The sequence below is a fragment of the Etheostoma cragini genome, chromosome 14 (assembly GCF_013103735.1).
Source record: "Etheostoma cragini isolate CJK2018 chromosome 14, CSU_Ecrag_1.0, whole genome shotgun sequence".
Classification (NCBI taxonomy): Eukaryota; Metazoa; Chordata; class Actinopteri; order Perciformes; family Percidae; genus Etheostoma; species Etheostoma cragini.
In genome coordinates, this window is record NC_048420.1 from 16,001,550 (window position 1) to 16,015,045 (window position 13,496).

Here is a 13,496-nt window from a genome sequence, read left to right on the forward strand (position 1 = left end):
ACATTGAATGTAGAATGACATACAACATGTCATGAGCAAATCATCCCTTTGAAAAGCTGAAACTTGTGAATATTTGACCTTTTATCTTAATATAAAATGTATGCATTCATTTATTATTAAAATGTTCCATTCATTTTCTGTCATGAAAATGTCTGTCTGTGTCTATCTAGATATATCTAAATGATGTTTTTCCCACGTTTATGTTGCACAGTTTCTGACATTCAAACGTTTGAATAGAGACAAATTGCTCATAATTGGACTTCACAAGTTCTGTCAGTCCACACAATCAAAAGACAGAAGGGCGGAAGAAGTTAAAAAGATGTGCCAATTTGGCTGGGAACCTCGGCAGTAAGCCCTACCCACAACCCTTCTCCCCCATCACTGCTCGAACAACCTTTGTGGCTTTTCTTGCTTGTGTGTTTTTGGGGTCTGAGCGGCGTCCCGACTTCCTTCCTCGTCGCAATACTACTGTGTGTGTGTGTGTGTGTGTGTGTGTGTGTGTGTGTGTGTGTGTGTGTTTGTGTGAAAATTGTTCAAGATCTACACTTCTCTTTAAAAACCTACCATGTCAATTTCTCACTTTACAGATTACAGAATAATCCATATATTTTAAAATGAAGATCTATTATAAATATTTTTTCTTTCAATGGAACAGCTTACAAACGACATTTATATCAGGTATTCTTTTGTTGATAAAAGTTATAAATATGAACTTTACTACAAAGCCCAGGGAAGAGGATGCTCTCAGGTTGTACTTGTGAGTGGCTTATTATAATCTTTTTAGGAACTTAACTGGAAAAGACTTGGTGCTTCTTTGTCAAATTAGGATACATTTTTTATTTATTTTTTAAAGCCCAAATAATTGTTTATTAAGTTCTCCGGGAAAACACACCAGGTAATAAAGTTAATAAGTTTATTGGTTTTATTAAAGTATGAATGGTTAATAATAGTTTATTTTCTTTTACATTATAATGACCTCAGACATACGGTTTTGTTTAAGTTCTTAAATATCGTCCATCTTTTACAGTACTTATATTGGTCGATTAATTGGCGGGGCTCTAGATCCATTATTTTGTAAAAACGAAAAAAGAAAAAAGGTAAACCAGTTTATGATTTTTACTTTTTAAAGATTTTAACTATTTTATTTAATAATTCAAAGGTTTGAGTTAAAAAAGCAGTATAACCGTGTGCAGCCAGGTTTGACATTTTCAATATTTCATAAAATGTTGAGTTGCAGCTTAAAGGTGTTCAACTGAATCAATTAATCAGACCAATATTCCGTATGCACCAAACATTTCATTCTCCCCACGCTTTGGGCCATGAAGCTATCTCCCAAAACCAAATTCATCATTCTATTGTGGTAGTAAATACATTCTCAAATACAGGTCATTATATCCATTTCATACTCACACTGTTTTTACTACCGGCAGTGTTGTGTGTAAAAGTGAGTGATCTGCAGCAGCTGGGTGCAGCCGTATCAGTTTCTCAGCATGATAAAAAAGTGTGGGCTGCCCGCAGCTCAGCAGCTAAGCTTTCAGATCAGCTCCACTGATATAATGGCTTCTTTAATCCGAGCCAATTAGACCCATAGGGCATGGGGAGTAGCTGTTTTCACACTGCACCAATTTGCGCTCGGGGTGGGAGGACTGATTGACAGGCAGCCGTGTGAAAACATTGAGACAAATAGGTTATAATTTGAACCCATGGAGAGGCAATATGGAGGACGCAGCCTGCATGGGAGTGGGAGTGTGGGAGTTTTCTGACTTCAGAAATAATCATTCAGGAACATTTGATCAAACTAGAGAAGATAATTAAACCACTTGGACCATTAAAACACATTGACAGTTTCTCCCCAAATGTTGTATGTAAACAATTAATCCTATAACACAATGTTCATTTATTCTAATATTGTAGTTTCCAATTTTTTTGTAATGAGATGCCTTAAAAACAAAAGTTGTGACCACTTGTTTATGAGCTGTATGCCATGTGACAAAGATTTTTTTTTTGTTGTTTAAATTGTTCAATACATATTTTACAGGCATGAAGAGATAAAACTGTGATCGAACAAAAAGGTGGTTGATGTTCTTTTTTGTCTCTGAAATAATTGCATTACCCCTCAGATTTACCTTGACCGTGGGTCAGGAACCACTTTTACTGTTAAAAAAATACTAAAAAGGTCTTGGTTAAATGGATGCTAATGTCCTGTTAAAGCAAAACCAGGCGGGTGTTTTCTGTCCAAATACAAAGAAAAACATTTAAACATTTCTGTGAACATCATTTTTTAAGTCTAGAAGCAAATCCTCATAATCAACTCCGTTACATCTAAAAAATTACAAAATAAAATTGCAAAATAAATCGGCTTCAGGTTGACAATCATACAGTCCCAGAAGGTGATTTTACAAAGGGTTAAACATCTTGATGCTGCCGTCAGGCTCTCAGTCCGGGCAGTGGTGCAAAGCTCCAGCTGGGGGCGCGCTGAGCTGAAGTTTAAAACAAAATGACTGCATGGGAATTACCTTCTTTTCAATATTCAGTATCTGTCTCAGTCAGTGTGATGGGAACGTTTGGGCAGAACTCCTGAGGATTATTGTTGAGTGTTCATGTCATTCATGATTCTGTGAGGCCGTCTCGTTCTCACAGCTGTTTCTCCGCACTGCCCATTAATTATCGTGTGTGCCCCCCCCCCCGTTAGCGTTTAAATGGTTGTACATTATGCTCAATACATATGTATTTCATGTTTGTAGTATTTTTATATGATAGTTTTGTTTTTAGCATTTATTATGCAGTAAACAGTTGAGACCAGACAGGAAATTGAGGGAGATAGAGATGGGATCCTAGCCGGACATCAATATGCGATTACACGATCAGCATCTTAAACTTTTACAACAGGATGCACTGTGATGTGTTGGTATTAGGGTCTCGCTGCATATCTAGACTGCTCTACATTCTTTAGATACTAACCCGAAATACTGTACACTTTAAAATCTAACACTGGGAAACTCACTCTTTTGTATAGACTACTTTAATTCATCATTTTCAAATGGAAATGGGAAGGAAATTGCTGTTGGCAAGGCTCCCTTAATAACCACCAACAGTAAGGGTGTAAATAGAAGAACATACAAGTGTACAAGTGTTTGGTAAAATCAGTGGTAGAGATAGTATTCAGATATTTTACTTAAACAACAGTAGCAAAACCATGATGTAAAACATGCTTCTTACTTCAGTAAAAGATAATACAAAGTATAGGATCTGCAAAATGTACTGAAAGTACCTAAAGTAAATGACCCCTGTGAGTATTATGATAATAACTGTGGAGCTAAATGTACATAATTTACATTGTTGTGTAGTTTAATCTATAACAATTCTATTTTATAAGATATTATAAGATAAGTTTACATGTAAAACCTTAATTTTGTAAAATATCTAGTAGCCCCAGATGCCAGAGGAGAGTCAAAAAGTACAATATTTGTCTCTGAAATGTAGTGGAGTAGATCTGTACCTGAAAACTGTATTCAAGCAGAGAACACAAGTAAAAGTACCTATAGTATTCTATATATATATATATATATATATATATATATATATATTTCTCTTCCATCTCATCCATGCTTGCATGTCCATATTTCATGTCATTTTGAAGGACATCCCCAGTTTTAAACCCTAAGTCCTTCATATCCACCTGTTAAGTAGACATGTCCATCAAACGTGAGATTGTGACACATTTTAAACCGTGACCTGACATTGTACTTACCTCCTACGTGTTGTTCTTGTGCTGCTCCGAAGCATTACCATGTGAAAGCCCTCAGTTCCTGTGAACTTATTTGACCTCTGACCTCTCCTTTATGTCTCGCAGACAACAACAAATAGCTGCAGCTGCGGTGGAGGCTTCCCACTCGCTTCTCACCCACAGACTCCAGTTCAGATTGAGTGGCCCATGTCTGCTCAGTGGCAACAATAAGTGAGTAAGAAGAAGTGATTATTATAAGTGGTTCTGACTTGTTTAGACCAATAATGACTTATTGAGACACATTCTTCATGCTCTCTGAACATAGTTTAAACATATTGGAGGCTAGACCAGTGTGAGCAGACACACATGCATACACAGTGCGAATTAACAGCGGATTAAAAAAAAACTTGTAAGACTGCAGCTATTTCTGGAAAGCAGCAATAGGATATTTGATCACCTGCAGAGGGTGCTGTGTTGAATTAACACAAAATATGACAACAAATAAAACTGAAGAATGTGAGGGTGCCATTTGAACCAAGCATGTCATGTTAGCTCGCTGGGAAAGACGGTTAATGTGTTAGAAAACCTTTTTCCTCTCTCGACTGAAATATTCTTATAGCTGATGGATCTACAGTAGGTTCAGTTATTGTTCTACATTCAAATTATTTACCATTTTAATGTGATATCTGCCAATACCTCTTCATGAGTGATATTGTCAATATTTAAATGACACATTTACACTTTACCAAGTTAGGAATCACAAAACACCTCAAAAATGTTCACACAATTGCACAAACACACACACTTGTGCTAGACAAACGCATTCCTACACGCAGACCTGCACAGCCGAGACTCAGACATGCAAACAACACGGGTTCACACTTTCTCACAGCACCATTCAGACACATACACACCCACAGTGTGACGCAGACAGTTTGAAGGGCCTCATCTCGCCTGCCTTTCTTTGCCTGTCTGCTCTCTCTGACCCAGCCTTTTTATATGTCTAATTAAGTAGTCAGACCCTCCAGTGTGCCATGACGCACTCATGGCTGATTTCTATGTTTTATGCCTGTGTCTTCGTCTGGACGGATCGGTTTTATATCGCAATCTTTAAGATATTGTTTTCCCATCGAGCTCGCCACCCCTGCTGTCAATGGTCCGGGAGAGGAATGATTTACAAAATGTCCAATAGCACCCACAAGACTGTTTTTGTGGGAAACCAGTGAATGACTTTTAGACGGAGGAAGAAATTTCAGAAAATGGTCATTTGTAGAAAGAAATTCAAGTGAGCATTCCCATGCATGATCTCTGTCACGCATTTATTAGCTGAACAGCATGTGGTGACAAAAAGGAAAAGTCAAGACATTCTTTTAAAAACGGTGTGGTCAGTCTGTACCGGGTTTGCAGAGTTTATGCGTAATTTGAAAAGCTGTCAAGTTAAAATGTGTCTCCGTCTGCGGACACGTGTGTAGAAATGCATTTCCACGGCTCACTGGGATGGACGACACACTTCGTCCTCCTGCCTGTTCCCTCGACCCCTCCTGACTGAGTCCCGACCTATGAGCTTTCATCAAATAGGAGGCCAAGAGGTTAAACTCCGCCAACCAGCAGGTCAACGACCTCTTCATCCAGCTTTGAATTTCCCCTCTAAACTTCTCACGTGGCTTCATTCAAATAGCTGATCAAGGCAAAATTAGGTAAATTATTTAATACTGCACAAAAATGCAAGATTAAAGTCCAAAAAGCAGACCTTTTCAGTTTTTTTCTGCAAAACCACTAGTTGTACTTTGATACTTAACTGTAAGTACATTTGGCTGATGATATTTCTCTACTTGTATTTTATTTGTATCAATTGTATTTTGATTTTAGGGCTTTGATGAATTAGAAAGGAAGTGACTATTGTCCGTTTGCCCTGAGGTCAGATCTCTTAATGTCACACTTAATTTCTAACCTTTTAACAGTTTTTAATAGTATGTTACATGGACTTTACATGGGGCAGTTAAAGCCACATTGAAGTTTTTCACATACAATACCTATCTTTTGATACCAATACCGAAACAGTTTTAATACCTTACCTTGATCAATATTATCACGTTTTTCTATTACTCCCCATTAAACTTGCAATTTTTTTTTCATATAAGGAGAGTAAATAGTTAATACTGTTTGAGCATAAACATCTTTACAATAACTTTAGCTAAATAAAATGCCATCTAAAATTGATGACGTTCTCATTTAAATCATACATCTTAATTAAAAGAATAAGACAGCAAAACGTCCATGTCCTCTGTCTCTTCTTTCACACCATTCAGGCTGAATGGCTTGGAAACCACAAATAGGTTAAGAAAGTCAAAATTTGTAAAGATTAAGAAGTGGAGAAATCGTCACTTCTGCAAAACAGTTACAGTATTTTGTCTTTCTGTTGTCATGTGATCTTTGAACATTTTGCAACGGTATTACTTTTAATTAGACCATGTCTTAATTGAGGTTAAGTAAAGAAAAGCGCACATCTGAGAAAACATTTGGTGACTAACTTTTAGTACTTGATAGATATTTAGTGCTTCACTTATACCTTTTATTACAGGTGGCATCAAAAAAAATACAATAACAATGCAGATTACTGTAACAGTTGATCTCTCCATATACCAGAGAACTGTTGGAAGTTGTTTTGCTCTTGTATCATCCTGTCCTTTCAAATGTAACTGTTTTCTTCAATCTTTAATGGACTTTTGTTTTAGAGCAGAAACAAATGATCGACTAGTATATATAGTATAGTTGATCAACGGAAGATTATTTTATATTTAAGTATTTATTTAGATATTCCCTGTAGTTCCAGCTTCTGGCTGTTTTTCTTATGTGACAGTCAATTGAACTCCTTTGGGTCTTGGACTGTTGGTCAGCCAAAACAAGCATTTTGAAGATGGTAAGTCAAAGCTTTAGGAAACTGTGACCAGCTATTTTAACTGTTTTTGACATTTCATAGAAGATCTTCATTCAGATTAATTGATGATAAAATATAGTAGTTAATTGCAGCCCTACTTTTGTCTGTAGTGTGAAATTTTAATCTCTCTACACTGTCTGCTGCATTCAAGTTTTAAATCAAATTTGATCTTGACATTTCAGAGACAAAAGATGAAGCACATTTGACTGTTTGTGATTAGGCATGGATTGCTTACCGCTTTCAAGGTATACCGCGGTTTCAAAAAAGTAACACAACCACTACAATTTTCCATCAGTTTTTGATGAGTTGTTGTGAACAGAAAATGCAGTTTATAAATCCTTCTTCCTGCCAGTGTGTTTAAAAAGAAAATACATTGTGTTCAATAAAAAAAAACAAGACATTTCAAAATAACACATTTTAAAGCTGTAATTGCAATACCGGGAAACTGTGTTATTTTTGCTGAAGGTTATTATAGTGTCAGAATCTCGTACCGACCTATGCCTCTTTGTGACCACCTTTAAACTTTTTTTTTTTTCTTCTTCTTCTTCAGTGAGAAATCTGAAGCAACTACAACTGTGGGGTTTTTTCTATCGGTTTTCAGAGAGTTTCATCCCAGATGCGTCTTCCGTTTCACCAAAGTAACAGATAGATTTCAACAGTTGTAGAAACAGTTCAACTAAGATAGGATTCTTTCAGAGACATTTTGTCTTCATCACCTCATCATGCAGACAAGGATTTGCCATTGAACTTGAACCTAGTTCATTCACACCGCCTGTATTCATGACGGTGGCAGCCTCAAACCCTCCAGCATACCCCCACCCCCGCCCAGCACCGTGCTTGTCTTTGTGAAGCTGTCTTCCTTGACTTTCCTCATCCCCCGTCTGGCCCTCTGCAACCTCCCTTCCATCTCTGCCCCCTCCTCGCATGCATATCCATTCTTTACTTCTGGGTTTGGGGGCTCCAGGAGACGGCCCACAGGGACTCGCAATACAGAATGCTAATCAGGCCCTCTACGGCACTTCCCACGATTTTCCTCCCAGACATGAGCTTTTGTTTTGTTATTGGTTCCATTATAATCAGATGGTTCCCGTAACTTTCCTGCTGTCTGGAGGCCGGTCTGCAGCGTTGACCGCAGCAGAGGGGCTACCTGTTATGTGGCCCTTCTCGCATTCAGTTTGGATTTAAGTTTACAAGATCTGTAGTGGTACAACTGGATTCACTGCCAGTCAAACTGTCACCCTAAAATTAAATCTCCAAGAATATAGCCTAATTTCAAATGTACTGTAATTACCGCAGTGTAATATATAATGTAAATATGTTGTTTATCTTGTTGAAAATAGACTAAATCAAACTAGAAATCTGTAAATATACATTAATAAAGACAATTAACAATGTTCAGGCTAAGGGAAAGCAGTCAGGTGTGTAGAAAATGAACATTGAGATGGCTGCACTAAAAGCAAAGACTGTCTTTTCTACATCAGTCAGTTTTGTTTGTTCTTTGGGACCACTTCTATATAAGACCATCTTTCTAGTAATAATAACAGAGATCACATTTGCCTTCTGTGATGACTGTATGCTTTTTTTTTAGTGCCTTCTGATTCAAAAGTATCTAACTGGTGAGCTCTTAAATATGTTAATGGTGGTCTTCCACTTTCTTTCATTACCCTGATTATGATTCAGGCCTTCCAATTATACATATAGGCTAGGGGGATTTCAAATAAATACAATTTAAATTATAAACATTATTAAACTCACAACTTCACCAATCTGTACTCACTTTTATAATTTTTAGTGTATTTAGACCAAGTACAAGTGAAGATATTTAAATAAAAAAGCTAGAATGAAGAGTATTTAGTAGAATTAGGCTGATTATAATAGCAGTGGATGCTTGCAAAAGGAATGTCAGAGTTTTAATATTATAACAAAACTGAATTTTACATGGAAATGAAACTCCCAAAGCAAAATCTTTATGTTTGTTCTATCAATTTTGGGCACCTTCACTGCTGGACAACTTCATATACAGATGAAGATCGCAGAACTATCATTAAAATTGTCAACATTCAAACTTGACAAGCTTTCCTAAACATAAAATTTATGCTAACCTCCATCACTCTTGTTGTCATAATGTCTGTCCTATAGTGAATTAAAGGACAGTTGTGCATTACATACGCTTTGATAACAAAGCGTACGTGTTATACCTGAAACAAAAGTTCAGATTTTTTTTTCCTCAAGGCCTTTGACCCCAGCGTGTTTTTGAGCTGAACAAAACTCGCACCCCACATCTTTCTAGACGCTGCATGCAGCATGGCAGTACGGGAGCAGCTGGATCCTCTGGCCTGTGCCCCGCTGTCCCCAACGCAGCACATTATCCAGATGTGACTGATTCTTCTCTGCAAGTGTACAGCGCGTGTAAACATTGTTTAGTGATTGTGTTTAGTGTTCATACGGGCATGTTGTTCTCTGCTGGAGCATCTCCGGCTGTCTCTATGAGGGTTTTGTGTATTAAGTTGGTGAGCACAGTTATATTACGTTAAATGAAGTAGAGTACTAACATGTCTTAAATTCATGCTGGCATAAAACTCAATAGACCAAATTCAAACATGTTCCAAAATAGTTCAATACAAATGGATCCACCTAACCACTTTGTCACAGCACATGCATCAGTCATTACATTTTCCAAGATTATGTAATGTAAAGGGAAATCATCTTCAAGTCTGACAACTGGCGTCATAAATATCTTGAAAAACATTCTCTACGCTGGTTAGAGCTGGTTGGATTTTAACAGAATTTGGGGGAATGATGCATCATTGTTCTCTTGTATTTTCACACTGGAATTATTATTCCCCCTCAGATTGCCCCACTTACATGTTAAACATTTAATATAAATCAAATGAGTGAGGGGATTAGAGTGTCTGTAAAGTATCATTATCCAGTGTCAGACCTATTGGGAACAGCTGGGTAGGAAAGTAAGAGAGCAAGTCGTCTTTACGACTATAACTGGTGTGCCCTAGAGCAAGGCAGCAAACTACCAACTGACTGTGACCGTTAAGGACTTTAGTGGATGACACGATACCCAAGAAAGAAAGTGTGTAACTGATGTCTTTCATAAATGCCTTAAGTGATAAAAAATCAACTAATGGCAATACTTTTTATAAATGTTATTAAAATGATTAATCTACATCAGTCTAAATCTAATCTCAATCTAAATCTATGAATGAAGCTCCATGCAGGAAATCATCACTTATTTTCTTTGCGTCTTCTGTTGCAAAGTGGGAGTCTGTTTTTTTTTTCTAAATTGTTGCGATGAGTGTGGATACATGATTTAGGGACTAAACAGGAACAGAAAAGCTCAGATATGCTCGTTGGTTGTTTTTTTTGTTTTTTTTTAAATGTCTCATACTTTGGGATTTAAAATGGATTTTACCCATAACTGACAAAAATGTGAATGGCTTTTCTTGTGTTTATGAAACAATGCAGTTTTGTAAATTCTGAGGTAAATTGACAATCCAACAAATTTATGAAATAATGATTGTGTCGTGGTTGATTCTACATCCTTTGCTTACCATATCAAAGATAATACTTTTAGTACCTCTAACATACAAACATTAGAAACCCACACAGTTATTTTCTCATTGTAAACATACATACTTTTATTGATTTCAAATTAACTGCAGTAGAAACGATTGCATAGTACAGATATCAAGCACATTTACAGCAGCTTATGTGTACATCCTGCTTATACATCCCCTGAAACAGTAGTTCATAGTGCATTCTAATATAATCATTTTTCTCACTGAATAATATAAAAAACTGCATAAAATCTATTGCACATATTCACATTTCCCACACTACATCAAAAAACAATCCTATGCATTCAAGTATTCATATTAGATTGTCAGAAGAGCTGATTTAACAAATAAAATGTGTAATAAATCCAAATATTAGTCACTGAGACTGACAATCACTGTTTATCCCTGCTTCTAACAACAGCACACACATTGCACCTGTGCTCATATAGTGCATATAGTATAGATAGTAAAACATCACAATTCTCTCACACAAACTGAACCCGTACATTTAGCTAGTGATGTGCAGACTTAACAATACAAGTCATGTGCAAACACTAATGCAAATAGTGCAAACTTAACAAAAACCCCTGTCCGTTTCTTTTGCATAGTTAAAAATAAAACAAATATATTGTGGTTTTTCACAAAAGGCTAGTAGTAGTATGTGTGTGTGTATATATATATATATATATATATATATATATATATATATATATATATATATATATATATATATATATATATATATATATATAATAGTTGCTCTTAATTAACTGTATACACTTAACATAAAAAATACAATTTAATTAAGATCTATACACAAAATCATAAAGATAAAATGTGATGTACATGATAGGTGGCTGTAGCAGGAGCAAAATAATATAAAAATCGGTTAGTATTTTAGGTTATTCAGTCATTGAATAAAAATACAAAACACTGTAAAATCTAGGTATGAGATCAAATGTGAAACATATTCTGCACCTGTCTATAAAAGTAGTCAACGATTGATAAACAATTCATAATTGATGGATCAAGTCCATAAAACATTTCTGACATTGCACCAGAACAACAATTTCCACAGATTGTCAACAATTTGATTAGAACATCCTAAGTTTTACATGAGATAAAGATACACATTTATTTGCTAGCTGTAATAATTACATATGAATAGGATTCAAAAGATAAGTGGGAAAAATGAACGTAAAATCTAGGATTTTAAGATCTAAGATAAAATTCTCATCTAAAGGAGAATAAGTTGTTAAACTAATGAATCATAGTAAAAATTCAAAACATCACTGCAAGTATTTTTTATCATCTATTAAACCTTTTTAAAATGACTTTGAATCTCTAATGACTGAATTTTTGTTTCCTTAACAGCTGTGCAGAGCAGTTTCCGAGAAAAAAAAAAACACACACACACACACAGATCACTTTGTTGTACTTTACTCTCTCAGTTCGAGCGTCATGGTGGCCAAATGTCGGTTTTTCCACTTGTATCAAAATCTTCTGTCTTGTTTGTTTCTGTCTTCATTCAGAAACTGATGTTCTGCTGCGGCAGCTGAAAACAGTTACTTTTGTATCCATTACCAGTTTTAAGACCTGACCATTTGAACTCTGCCCACTGTCTGGCTGCTTTCACAAAATCTGTGTGTTTCCTCCAGTATTTTCACGGTTAATGATGTAGTCCTGTGTGCTACGAACATCACTAGACTCAAGTCACAGTCCAAAAGAGTCTGAGAGGCAACGATCTGATGATTCCCAACTCCAGACTGATCAGAAACCTTAAAAGAAGAGACAGAGGACGAGCATTAAAATCAGTCCTCCAATAAGGTGAAAGCTAAAGCACATCACATTTATCTACAGCCTTTTACACTTTGCATCTAGAACGCCCAAGAACATGCAGCGATGCAAACAATATAATCATTGTATAATCATTGTTTTATAAGATGTACAGTTTCTGTAGTATGTGGAGCAACAGAACATACAGTATGTGAATGCATTTTTTAATACTGTATTTTATTCATACTATATAGGTGAACCAGTTAGCTCAAATCCCTACACAACATCCCGTTGCTCTGATTCTACTATTTACAACCTTACTGCATTTACAGTAGAGTATAGAACTGGAGACGTCTATAAATCTAGAGCCCAGGATGCCATCTTGGTTACTTAAGGCTCAAAAGTATGGCATCTACACATTAAATTAATAATCCACAACATGAACATCACGTGCACAGACTTAACTTTTGTGGGACTCTGAGCTAAGCCATGCATAATTTATCACAAAGCTTGGTATTACTGTTTACTGTATTGCCTTATGAGTGGCCTTTACTGTAAGCTCCCTTTTACTGCCCATAGATGGCACACTAATAACAGAGGAAACAAACTCAACACCCACACAGTCAACCCAGACAGACAAGATCAAATATGGCCCCCAACCCCCAAAAACACCAAACTACAAAACAACCATGTCTGTATTTGCCAGTCTAGACACAAGCTGCTCTTCCAATCACCATCACACCTCCTTCTCCCACTTGTCCATTATTTTTCCTTTCCTTTCCTTTCCTTTCCTTTCCTCACCCCCACCATTATTGTCTGAGCCACCAAAGTGTTTTTTTCCCACGCTTTATTTTTCTCCGTCCTGTTTGCAGCCAGGCAGGAGGAGAAGGAGGTGGGGGTAGAGTGGTGGAGGGGGTAAGAACTGATGGGGTCGCCATAGCAACCCCACATTGGCATGCCCCTGATTGGACTATGTGGTGGCTAATTATTCAGCGCATATGCTTAAAAAAAACAATAAAGTAGGACGTATTGAAATGCAGAGCCAAGCATCGCCGGGTGTCTGATTAACATATGAGCCCAGCGCTGCTTTTGATGAAAGACCCCTCAGTTTCATCACTCTATTTAGATCTTAAATGCAGTGTTTCATTTTATGTGCATGTTAAATACATAAAGACATTTCTTTAAAAAGTAAAATTTTTTCTTCATAAATGTATTATTTTTCAACTTTTATTTGTCATGAACTTTTTTTGTGTGGAAAAACTACTTAAACTAATTATTTAATCTATGGGAAGATTAATAATTCTCTTATATGCCAATTTACATGAGACGATCAGCCCAAGCTCAAGATCATCATTGCCAAAACAAAAACACAAGGGCGGCACTTTGTCATGCACTGGCATGACAAAGTCATGAAGTGTGTGTGTGTGTGTGTGTGTGTGTGTGTGTGTGTGTGTGTGTGTGTGTGTGTGTGTGTGTGTGTGTGTGT

General features: G+C 36.5%; 1 long non-coding RNA gene across 1 annotated transcript; it reads right to left on the reverse strand.

The window, feature by feature from the left end:
• Nucleotides 1-3,259: 3,259 nt before the first annotated feature.
• Nucleotides 3,260-10,878, reverse strand: LOC117957021. Its single transcript, XR_004659425.1, has 3 exons — nucleotides 10,651-10,878; nucleotides 4,608-4,612; nucleotides 3,260-3,271 (listed from the first exon to the last, which is right to left on the reverse strand). It is a non-coding gene; the product is annotated as an uncharacterized LOC117957021 (long non-coding RNA).
• Nucleotides 10,879-13,496: the final 2,618 nt, after the last annotated feature.